At 39.2% G+C, this 11,797-nt stretch overlaps 1 protein-coding gene and 1 long non-coding RNA gene across 3 annotated transcripts in view; both read left to right on the forward strand.

The window, feature by feature from the left end:
* Positions 1–11,797, forward strand: part of oprl1 (opiate receptor-like 1) — a 176,942-nt gene that overhangs the window by 88,322 nt on the left and 76,823 nt on the right. The gene's annotated exons all lie outside the window — the stretch shown is intronic.
* Positions 5,843–11,797, forward strand: part of LOC123975426 — a 55,061-nt gene continuing 49,106 nt past the window's right edge. Inside the window, exon 1 of the long non-coding RNA XR_006826057.1 lies at positions 5,843–6,080. This is a non-coding gene — a long non-coding RNA (uncharacterized LOC123975426). The remainder of the gene's footprint in view (positions 6,081–11,797) is intronic.

The following is an 11,797-nucleotide window of genomic DNA, read 5'->3' on the forward strand; positions in this document are numbered from 1 at the left end:
TGGCCAGTTAAGAACAGGGATACCATGGTCCTTAAACCAGGTACTGGTAGCTTTGGCACTGTGTGCAGGTGCCAAGTCCTGTTGGAAAATGAAATCTGCATTTCCATAAAGTTGGTCAGCAGCAGGAAGCATGAAGTGCTCTAAAACTTCCTGGTAGATGGCTGCGTTGACCTTGGACCTCAGAAAACACAGTGGACCAACACCAGCAGATGACATGGCACCCCAAACCATCACTGACTGTGGAAACTTTACACTGGACTTCAAGCAATGTGGATTCTGTGCCTCTCCTCTCTTCCTCCAGACTCTGGGACCTTGATTTCTAAAGGAAATGCAAAATTTATATTAATATTATAATTCATATCTTAGGTTTGCAACGTCGGACCTACACCAAACTCAGGGACGTTATCTGCCCCCCCCCCCGAGGGGCTGTGTGAAAGTTGGTGTCAATTGGCTTCTAGGTGGCGCTATTAATCGTATATCAAATATCATTCCCATACACATACATTCATTTCAGATCTCTGTAACCGCAAGCCCCTTTAATTTCAAACTCTGGTCGTTTATTGGCCGCGGACCACCAAAGCCGCTGGCTTCTATCTATCTAATATATATTTTTTATATACAAGGGCCATTTTCTGCATGAGACCTTTTACTTTTGATGCTTTAAATACTTTTCCTTATTATACTTACATACTTTTCCAATATTTTCAATGCAGGACTTTGACTTGTAACAGAGTAATTTTACAGTGTGTATTATACTTTTTGTACTATTTAAGTAAAGGATCCGAATACTTCAGATATTTAAATGAACATGTTAGCTTGCTGTAATTATTCTCAATGCTCATATTGGCTGTTAAGAGATCCCTTCTAACATGCTTTCAATATAAGTGCATTACATTAAAATGACCACAAGGTGGAGGAATTGAAGTGTAATAGCTGACTGTGAACATGAACCGGGTCTTGCAATAAGTGAATGTTAGTAATCAGCAAATGGTTCAATTGTTGTAGTTTGAACATGACAGTTATGTTATTAGGCCTCAGTGGGAAAGCTGGACTCAAGGGCCATATCTTGAGTCAGGACTGAGAGAGCCTCTTTTAAAATGTTGATCTGAAAATTTAGTTAGTCAACTGTAGCATGGAATAAGATGCTAGTTGTGTACATGATCTAGTTTCAGTATTAGTAATAATAAAGGAAACTAAACTCAGCTTATCCATGTTTGATTTTGCTAAAACGCAGCAACAGGAGGCATACAAATACACAAACCATCCTGCTGCTGTAAATATTAACTGGTGCATCAAATGTGTATTAATTCTTTTTTTTTAATGAATAGATTTGAAAATGAAACTTTTTATTTGTGTCTACACTTTAGTAGTAATAAATGAGCTTGGGGTTGATTGCCAAAGTCAGTACATCAGATCCGTAACATTAAGGACAAGGATTGGCTTAAAGGGCTGGGTTGATTGGGTGTGTCTGATGCTGAATGGAAAGCAGGCTGGTGGAGGGGATTGAGTGTGGCTAATTAGTGACGTTTAAGAATGAGATTCCCACTGTCTCTAACTACTCTCTAGTGAAACCACAGCCAAGTAAAATGGCTTGGCAGAATCATTGCTGGGAAAGAAGATTCTGTTGAGCTTTAGTACTATGACTTTAGGCCTGCATCCATGCGCCTGATGGAGAGTCCTGCTGGGGGCACTGTTGCTACTCTCTGCAGTGATGGGAGCACCTGATGCCCAGTTTAAGGACCTGCTGTTGTCCCATTGTGTTAGCAGCACCCCTGAGGGTTTCTGTGGTTGGGTAGTGGCAACTGGGATTTGGGGACATCTGAGGGACTTATAGTAATGTTTCATATTATAATTTATAATTTTTTTCTTGGCGAATTGTACACACACACACACACACACACACACGCATACACACACACACACACACATGCACAAATAGAACTGGGCACATCTCATATGCACCTTAACCATTCTGCTACAGGACGTAACAGTGTGTATGAGTTTGAAAATAAATTGTTAATGGATAAAATAATGATACAGAAATGTCTGTTTTTGTCTTATGCAGCAAATAAAATACCTGAGACATCAAAGCACCTCATCACATTGATGAAACAATCATATACAAGTCCAATGTGACCATAACTCATTCCTGCTCAGTCATTTGCACCATTGTGGCCCAACACACCCACAGATTTTAAAGGGATACCATGATATAAACATTATGTCAAAATGTATGACAAGTTTATATCGTCTCACATGTATATTATCATATTGCTCATCCCAAAAGATGTGCACCCACTCCACCACTCCTCTCCTTTATCTGGAGAGGACCATTTGTGGTTGTGGAAAAATAGAACAATAGTACTGAAATATAAATTGAATGATTGTCACGTTTTAATGTGTTAACTTTGTTTTAAAACTGTCTAATTAATCTGTGATGTCTTGTAAGGACATGCACATACATACAGTGCATGTATATGCATGACACAGTAATGAAAAACTTCATTTAAACAATCATCATTCATCATCAATTGTAACTTACAACATAGCATCTTATAAGAAAAGAAAATCGAAAAGATTTCAATAAAGCTGTGCTTCTTTGGCTTTATGATTTAAACATATCTACAGCAGTGCCACGGTGCCAGAACACAAAGACATAAAGGGTGGAAAGAAACTCGCACATAAGATCAGAGGGAATAATACCTGAAAAATTTAAAATGGAAACCAGCCTCACTCCCAATTTATTAAAGTAGAACTTCCCCCACTCCAGCAAAAAGTCTTGAAAGAGTTAGTGCTGGAGGGCCAGTGAGAGCGAGGCTGGGCTGAACAAACGGGACGAGGAGCAAAGTGAATGGGGTGGTAGAAAGGAAGGAGGAGGGCTGGGTATTCTCCCAGCCTGCACCTCTTTCATCTTTCTCATTAAAGCCGGAGCAGTGGGGGCCATCAAGAATGAGCCCAAGGACATGGGGATCGGGGACTGAGTCTGAGCCTCACATCAGGAGGTGTAGAAGGTGGGAGGGAAAAGTCAGAGCAAGCAGACGGGCCACCATGTCAAACCTTCACCTTAAACTTAACCCACTTCCCTATGGGACCCAGATAAAGACCTCTTATCTGTACTCACCTTCTCTCCCTCCCTGGGAACAATTCTAGCATCAGCAGGGAGGGCAAGGGGGGCCTCTCTGGTTGAGTAAGTCCGAAATACGCAAGCCTCCGCTCGGAGAGAGAGTGAATGAAAGAGGAGGGCAGGCAGCGCTGATGAGCTTCCATCTGGGACAGACTGATTAAAAGAGTGGCGCTCATGATAGAAGAGGTGATTCTGAAGAAAGAGACAGATTCAGGAGTGGACACATAGGGGTCTTTCATTCGGAAACTTACACTTATATTGACGTTTTGGGATTCATGTTGGTGATAGTCTGTATTTTATGTTGTTATTTTTTTTATTATGCTAACGTTAAGGTTTACTGTCCAGGATCTTCAAAGATTACATTTATACAGCTCATATAGGTTTAATATTTATTTTCAAGAAACCAAAAATTGTAAAGGATGAATTTGATTTGGCTGACACGAATAGTTTGAAACCACTTGTAGCCTCTCACATGATACATCAACAAAGTGTAAAAGGTTTATTTTGTGTATCATGTGAACCCATTTTTGGGAAAAAAAAGAATTAGAAGAGAAGATTGATACCACTCTAATGTCTGTGCAGTAAATATACAGTTAGCAGCCGATTAGCTTAGCTTAGCATAAAGAGTGACCTCTAGAGGTCACTAATTAACATGTTATATCTGTTAGCTTAATCCGTAAAAAAGACTTTTTTTTGTTTTATGGGGGGTTATGTAGCATACTATTTCCAGAAGAAGTCACCGCTGCTTCTTGTCAAGAAACAGACCCTGACACATTCACCAGAACTTAAAAGGTGATAATAGTCAGTGTAGTGTTTAAAGTTTGTTCCCCAAACGGTCAAATCTATAAATGCAGTTAAATAAAACATAAAACTCGCTGTAAGAGGGTTAAATTCAGTTTGTATGTGTGAATATGAGAGCATATTTGTTTTTTTATATGAAAAATATTCATTGTTTGGGTAGGTTAATGTAGCGACAGTATTATACAGTTTCTGCTGCCGGCTGCTTGCTCAACGGATATTTCAAGTCTGCCCTTTTACAAGCTTCAGTGACCTGAGTGACACAGATACTTTTTAAGTTTATTAAGTGACAGACATAAGCAAATCTTGCTGGGTTCAAACAAGTTTATTCTTCACCAAGGATAATTTAATATTTTTATTAAGGTTTGGATGAACCCAAGCAGGTGTGAACATGTCCTACAGCCCTTACCATGTAACTGAAACAATCTGCATTAGAATCGGACCTATCAACCGTGGCACATGTGCTGCCATCTCTCTGTACAGCAGAGTGGGATTTGCAATCCTGACCAATAACAACATTATTTATAGCCAGTTAGCAGAGATGAAGTGAAATACCTGCATATAATTTAAGTAAACGATTGAACAAAATAAGGGTTAGAACACACACCTCTATGCTCTTGCAGCTTTGAGATTTAGATCTTTCCCCTGCCTCATTAGTAAATTAAGTCCCATGACAGCAGCTCCTTCACCTCTTGAAATATGAACTGAGTGTCAAATTAAATATGCATATTTAATCAGAGAGGAACGTGATTACATCCACTTGTTAAATGAGAGCATGAGGGATGAGGAAATCTGGGAGAGAGAGAGTGAAAACTTCATGGCCTGCAGAGTGTGAAAGAAAAAAGAGAATACATCTTTATTTTAACATGGCTCTTTGGGAGTAACCCTATAGGACTTCCCCCACTCTGTAGAGCTGATTACACACATTCTGGCTTTCTAGGGGTTTGGACTGAGGGTTCCTATAGCAACCACAAAAAGCAGACAGCAAGGAGCAGACTTGCTTGCCATGTGCCATAACATTTCTGCCTCTTGAACCATCAAACAGCATTTTGGAACATGTGCTGCCAAGTTTCTTCATCGGCTCAAAGTATTTCTTTGTCAGAATGGAGTTTTCCAACCAGCGCAGTGCTGGATGAAGATTGCTTTTACAGTATATCATATCCACTACAATGTACAGATATAACCCTGCTTTTATTAATATGTATTTTATACCAATCTGTCATTTAAATTACATGGAAAAGATAAATTAGGGTGACTTGTAAGAACTTATAGTGCATGTGATACACATTAATTTCAAAACAGACCCGATGTTTAAAACCTGTTGGAAACAACCACCAATTTCCAGGAAAAACGGCTAAAATAACATACCCAAAATGAATCAGGAATAACTCCTCAACCATTTGGCCTAGATGCATAATTCTGGTCTCCTTTGAAAGGTCGGAAACTAAGGAATATAAATCATAATAAATGAACCTATTTATTTTTCTATTAGATGGAGATGCAACTAAGAAAAAATAGGATATTTTCATCCTAGCCTTGTAAAAGAAAAAGCTATATAAACCATCAAAATCATCATAAGATAGATTATAATGCAACTGAATATATTTTAATACACCTGGAATGCAATTGTAACAGTAAATTTGATGAAAATAAATAGTTATCATACAATATTTTCAAAATATACCAGGCGAATGTCCATATTTTTTCAAAATTTACTGATTAATTGTTGACTTTTATTGGGAGTTATCTTCACACTACTAAACACTATTTATGTCCATACAATCACGTTCCAAATAACATAACATTGAAATATTGATAAACACAGTGAATATTCATCAACATTCCTGTCACCAAACTCACACCCATGCTTTTACAGGCCTGTAGCTCGAGAACGGAACATCCCGCAGTGATGGGGATCCGGCTTGAGCATACTTTTCATTTGACACCCTGGATGTCTATGCAGCTCCTACGGGTCGGCCACCAAATGGCGAAAAACACTGTGTGTTTCAAAGCGACACTTCTCCTGCTCTGCAGGCGAGAGAGGGCAGGCAGCTATACCTGGGAGAGGCAGCTCCCAGGTATAGCTGCAATAATCCTGATGGCGCCCGCTGATACTCGGAGCACCAAATCAGCTGATTTTTGGAGGCAAATGGCAAAAGTAAGTCAGCATTATTATCGCGTGCTGCACCCGGTACCGGGGGCATCGTTGTTCAACTTGACAAGACTTAACAGTGTAAAGACATGCTAGCTGCCCTGTGAGGCTGTACTTAGGCACAGCAGTGCTTTGAGCTAAATGCTAACATCAGCATGCTAACGTTACATGCTCACAATGACAATTCCAAACATTCTGATTTTTAGCAATCGTTACCATGTTCACCATCTTGGTTTTGGTGTATGCTACCATTTGCTAATTAGCACTACACACAAAGTACAGAGGCTGACTAAAATACCACCCAGGGCTCCACAACAACTGTGGCCCCATGGCCCAGGGCCAGTAAAAAGTAACACGTGCACCGTTGTCCAATCCAGAGTTGTAGTTACGTGAGTGGTTGTCAAATGTTATTTCTCAAATCTCAATCGTGCGGCAACCTCTGGGTCTGAAAGTGAAACCATGCAGACGGAACTTATGCCTGCAACAGACAGCAGGGGCGAGTCTGCTGGTTGCGTAAAGAAGTCCGGTTCCATTAGAAATAATGGTTAAATGTTGCTACTTCTCAGCGGAATTATTACCTCAGTAAACACTGTCATAACGAGTTTATGGTCTCAGTCGTTAGATTCAAGTATTCTTCAACACAGCATGATGCTCATTTAGTAAATGTTGGTCCTATTTAGGGGCAAATAGACGATAATGCAGCGTATGCTTTTGGGCAGGACTACCTGGTGATTGACAAGTCGCCACCATGGCGACCTGTCAATCAGGAGAGGGCCAACTGGTGTCCGCTGCTCTGTGTCCATTTTTTTTATTAAATAGCTGTCAGCATGTATGTTTTGTTTTAAAAGTAAATTGTTTTGTTAATGTTTTTATAATTTTAACTGTGATTACATTTTAGTTTAGTTTTTTTTATATTCAGGATGTATTTAATAACAGATTAAACATGTTATCAGAATAACATAATTTATAAGTCTTTGGTTTTGTTGTAACACTGATAAATAACTTTTGGAGGGAGGGCCAGTAAAAATTGTCCCGGCGGGGCCAGTTGCAAAAAAGTTTAAGGTTGAGCCCTGCCATCAGTTTTGTAGGAACAAAAGCATTAGACAAATGACATGTTTGACCTGATAGCGCTAGTTAAAAAGTTAGGAGTGGGATTCATCATCTGGGGACCATGAATGTCTCACGTTTAAAGCAATCCTTCCAATAAATAGTTGAGACATTTTAATCTGGCCCAAAGTGGTGGACTGGCATTGCCATCTATAGAGCCACACCGCTAGCATGGCTATATACATTCAAACAGTTTTACTGTTCTATTAATACCAGTGCTATAATAATAATAATAATAATAATAATAATAATAACTTAATGTTAGTCGCACTTTCTAGAATCCAACTAACTTTTAATTAATAAAAAAAAACTAATTTTCTCACTTCCCCTTAGTGGCATCCACCAATTTGTTTTTATTTGTCCGGGCTTTGAAATACCTGTCCTTGAGAATTCTGCTTCCAAGAGTTATGTTTGTGGGGCTCAAAGCATTGAATAATTAAGTGTAAATATTAGGCAGCAACATATTTTTCCAAAACAATGTCTCTGTCTCACACTTCTTAAGCATCAGACATGACTCTAAACAGATTTTATTGGAACTACATAGTCCCTATTCTCAAAGTGAGCACATCCCAGAGATTAGGGGCAATGAAAGAAAAAAAAACACCAAGAAGAGACTGTTTAGAGGGGGTTAGGGTTAGGGTTACAACATTTTCCACATCACTAAAGGATAAGAATGATCTGATTCAGGAGATAGACCGAAAACAAGAATGGAGCTTTACTGTACCTGGATGACAGTGCAGATTGGACATGATTTAAAGGGTTATAAGAGGGCCCTGTGTGCCTAGGGGTCCACATTTACATACACAATCATACACATCTCACAGAGTCCTTGACCCACATATAGGAAATATTTAGTCCCGAGGGGCCAAAGAAGAAACAATGTGGGTCAATAGACCCACTCCCACACACATTGTGTGTTCTTGTAAGCCAGATGGCCAATTTGCTCTGAGCCAAAAGAAAATTAATCACAACACATTTTGTCCCCTGTCTGATTGAATACACTCACCCTGCACCTTGCAGAAAAAACTCCCCGCAGCCTCCTGCCGTGCACAGTCAGCATGCCACGTGCAGCTCATTCATTGGACATGTACATACACAGTGGTCTGCAATGAATCACAGGAGGATACACTTTCATTGTCAGTGTGGCACTATAGCTGTCATTTTGTGATGAAGCGGTAATTTACTTTTTGTTGTGCGTGTGTGTTTATTCACTTTTCTTAAACATGACTTGTATGACTTTAGTGGCCTTCGCCTAAATTTGTTAGCACCAATCGGGGTTTCACATGCAGAGCACAGGATTAGCAGGTTTCGTGACACTGGCCCAGAAACACTTTTTCCTCCAAAGGCACCAAATATGAAAGAATTTCCTGTAAAACTAAAATACATTTTAAAATGACTCTTTGAATTAACACAGTTTGCATTTTTGGGTGCAACACAGATGGGTGACAATGAAGGGACAAACCAGCAAGAAGTCTGGCATCCTAGAGGATGAATGCCGTTCTTTCAAAAGATATTTACTCATTTGGCATTATAATAATAATATAATAATAATAATCCTTATTTGTAGAGCACTTTTCAAAAACAAGTTACAAAGTGCTTTAACAAGTGTAAAGAATAATACAAAAAAAAAACAAGATAAGAGCATTATGATGGTGATGTCTCCCAGATGTGTGCCGCAGAGTTTTTTTCATTGTATTTATTAATTTGACTATTAAATCATGTATTCTGTAAATTTTATTTCCCTTATCATAGTCAAAATGCTTGTTCAAACCATCTCCATACTGCTAGGAATATAATTGTGGTAGTGATCTACTGAATCTCTTCATTAAAATTTTATTCAATTGAATAATCTTTGCCTAAAGACAGGAAAATTTGAAGATAAAAGTCGCAGTCAGAAAAACCTTTTATGTGTAATGTAAACTTGTCCTAAGGTGGTTAGAGCCCCAAATTCAGAGGACGTGACCGAACAGGGTAACAGTGAGGCTGGATTCTATCACACATTTATAAATCCGTGATGAGAATGGATTGGTTGCTTTCCAATGCACTGAAGCAGAGAAGTGAAGAAGCTGTTCATGTACTCGCTGCAGAAACAAATTTGAGCAGGTATTTCCAGTACTGAACTCTAACTCTAAGAGAACAAGGCGCTGCAGGGCATTGCACAGACTGGAGGGCTGAAATACTTACACTGTTCACACACAAGCCCCCCACTGTGACAGGTTTAAAATATCACATCATTGCTTGTGTTGCCTTATTGAAAAGCTTTTCTTTCCAACGTCCGGTTTATTGCTTTTGTTTCCATCTTTTCAGCACAAAACAGAAAAAAAAAGACTTCTAAAGGCTCCATTTCCCTCATCTGTCATTGTTACTTTCACTGCTGCCATTGTTAGTGAGCACTGGCTGCTGCTTTTTCCAGTTTCCCCTGGTTACCATTTCCCTTTGAAATTATCATGTGCCCCCACACTGAGTTGAGGTGTAAATAAAAACAAAGCTGCAGCGAGCATACACACATTTGTAACAAAGGCTCAAAATAAATCCAAATGATGCTTCTATCATTGAGCTTATGCCCATGTCCACTCTGCAGATGAGGCAGAAGCAGGAATTGTTGCTGTTGTACACATCAGAAAGAAACTGAACTGCAGTGGAAACAAACTATTTTCTCCACATAAGTACAAAATTACAAAGTTCTTTCCAGGAAACATCCTTGGAATTTATTAGGAAATTGCTGACCTATAAAAATAAGTGTTCACTAAAAGAGTGAATTGGTGGCAATCTACCCATTACAGATATCTTGCATGCACAGCTGACCTTTAGTCTTAAGGATGGGATTACTAGAAAGCTCATAGAGTGCCAAAAATGGAAAGTGTTCGTCTCCGGGAAACACATCTTTCCACAAAGGCACTGAATGTTGGTACTGGATGTTAATCATTTGATTCCAAGGGAAACTGGGTTCATCTGTCACTATCTTCTAAGGCCAGCTGCTATCACTAATATGTAATATTACACAATGCAGCTAAAGCGGGAATCACTCCCCTTAACTAAAACACCAAACAAAGACAAAATGCCACAAAACAGCGCAAACAAAGCTGGCAGCTGCAAGAAGAGCCACACTATAAAAAACACACTGGACAATGCAAACATAAGGCCACTGCTGTGTCATGGCTGTCTGTGGTGTGCAGACAGGGTAACAAAATAGTGCCGCACTGAACGCTGCACCAATAATACAATAAACCATAAAACAACGGGGTTTCATTTGTTTTATATGTCAAGAATAACAACTTCTTCCAGCTATGACAATGAAAGGTTAAGAGAACGTGTGTTTGCTTGCAGCAGGACCACTAATGAGAATTAACAGAATAACAGAGCTTCACTGCATTTAAGTCATACTAAGAAAAACACACCAAGCCCTCTGCCAGATGATCAATGAGGAAAAAAACCTTTGGATCATTTTGAGGGAAACATAATATTCTGAACCTTGTGATTTTAAAATGTCTCAACCGTGAACACTGTGAATAGTTAACGCTTTCAAGAATACTACACACTTGACTTTTTTATGTGATTGGATGATTGAATGGTTTAAGGTTAATAGTGTTAGCGACTGCACTTGGAGTTGTCACTCAAGGCCAGTTTCAAGGGGCCAATCTTGACCCTCTGTAACATACCATTTAATGCATAAACAAGAAACAGGATCTCACACTATGTGAAACGCTCTGAGGTCTGTCACCAGGTCTGTTGAAGATGTTGCTTACATTTTGTAAATTCTAACTTTAAGTGCATGTTTTCAGCTCGTGAGAACCCCCCAGAACAAAGCTCTTATTTCTTGTCTGTGGAGCTGTAAACAGCTGAAAGGGCTGGAGTCTTAATGTGGCAGAGGAGGGGGAAGTAAAGCTGTGTTATCAGAGCTGCCTGAAGGCTCACACTCTTCAATTCAATCCCTGTTTTTTAATGAATTAAATTTTACCAAGATTACTGAACATACACTAAACATTCAAGGGCTACAGCATTAAAGCTGCTCTGTTTATTGCAACGGTGACATGTTCAGAAAGATTTGAACTATAATGGTCCATGTTATGTATTAGAGGAGGAGATGGCTGTGTGTGTAACACTCAGCCTTCATATTTATAAAACTCCTCTGGGTTTACAAGTTTTCTAATGCACTTTAGAATACTTCTTATACGAACTGAAATAAGCATTAAACCTGCATTAAGTGATGATTTTGATAAGTATACTGCTCACAATGTAAATTCCTTCCCCAGGGTGTATAGCATTGTCTTGAGGTTGCACTTCATGACCCCATATGCACCTGGGTTTTAATTGGTATTAACATGTGATCTGTATCTATGTTATCTGGAAAATTACACATTTTACAGGCCTTTGCATTTATACTCTATATTAATACATTTTCTCGTTATCTAAATTCTTGTGATTGTGTTCCAATATGCAATAATGTAGGCAGAGCCAGTGGACAGAAAAAGGTATCTGTAGGCTACTTTTCTGCTGTATTTCTAACTAGGCTCAGGCTACTTAAGGAGGTAATTAGAGACAGTGGAGAAGCTTGCTAGCTCGAGTGTTAACTCGGCTACACCCATGAGTCATGTGATCCTCGTCTTGTACATCCT

The sequence above is a fragment of the Micropterus dolomieu genome, linkage group LG08 (genome assembly GCF_021292245.1).
Source record: "Micropterus dolomieu isolate WLL.071019.BEF.003 ecotype Adirondacks linkage group LG08, ASM2129224v1, whole genome shotgun sequence".
NCBI lineage: Eukaryota > Metazoa > Chordata > Actinopteri > Centrarchiformes > Centrarchidae > Micropterus > Micropterus dolomieu.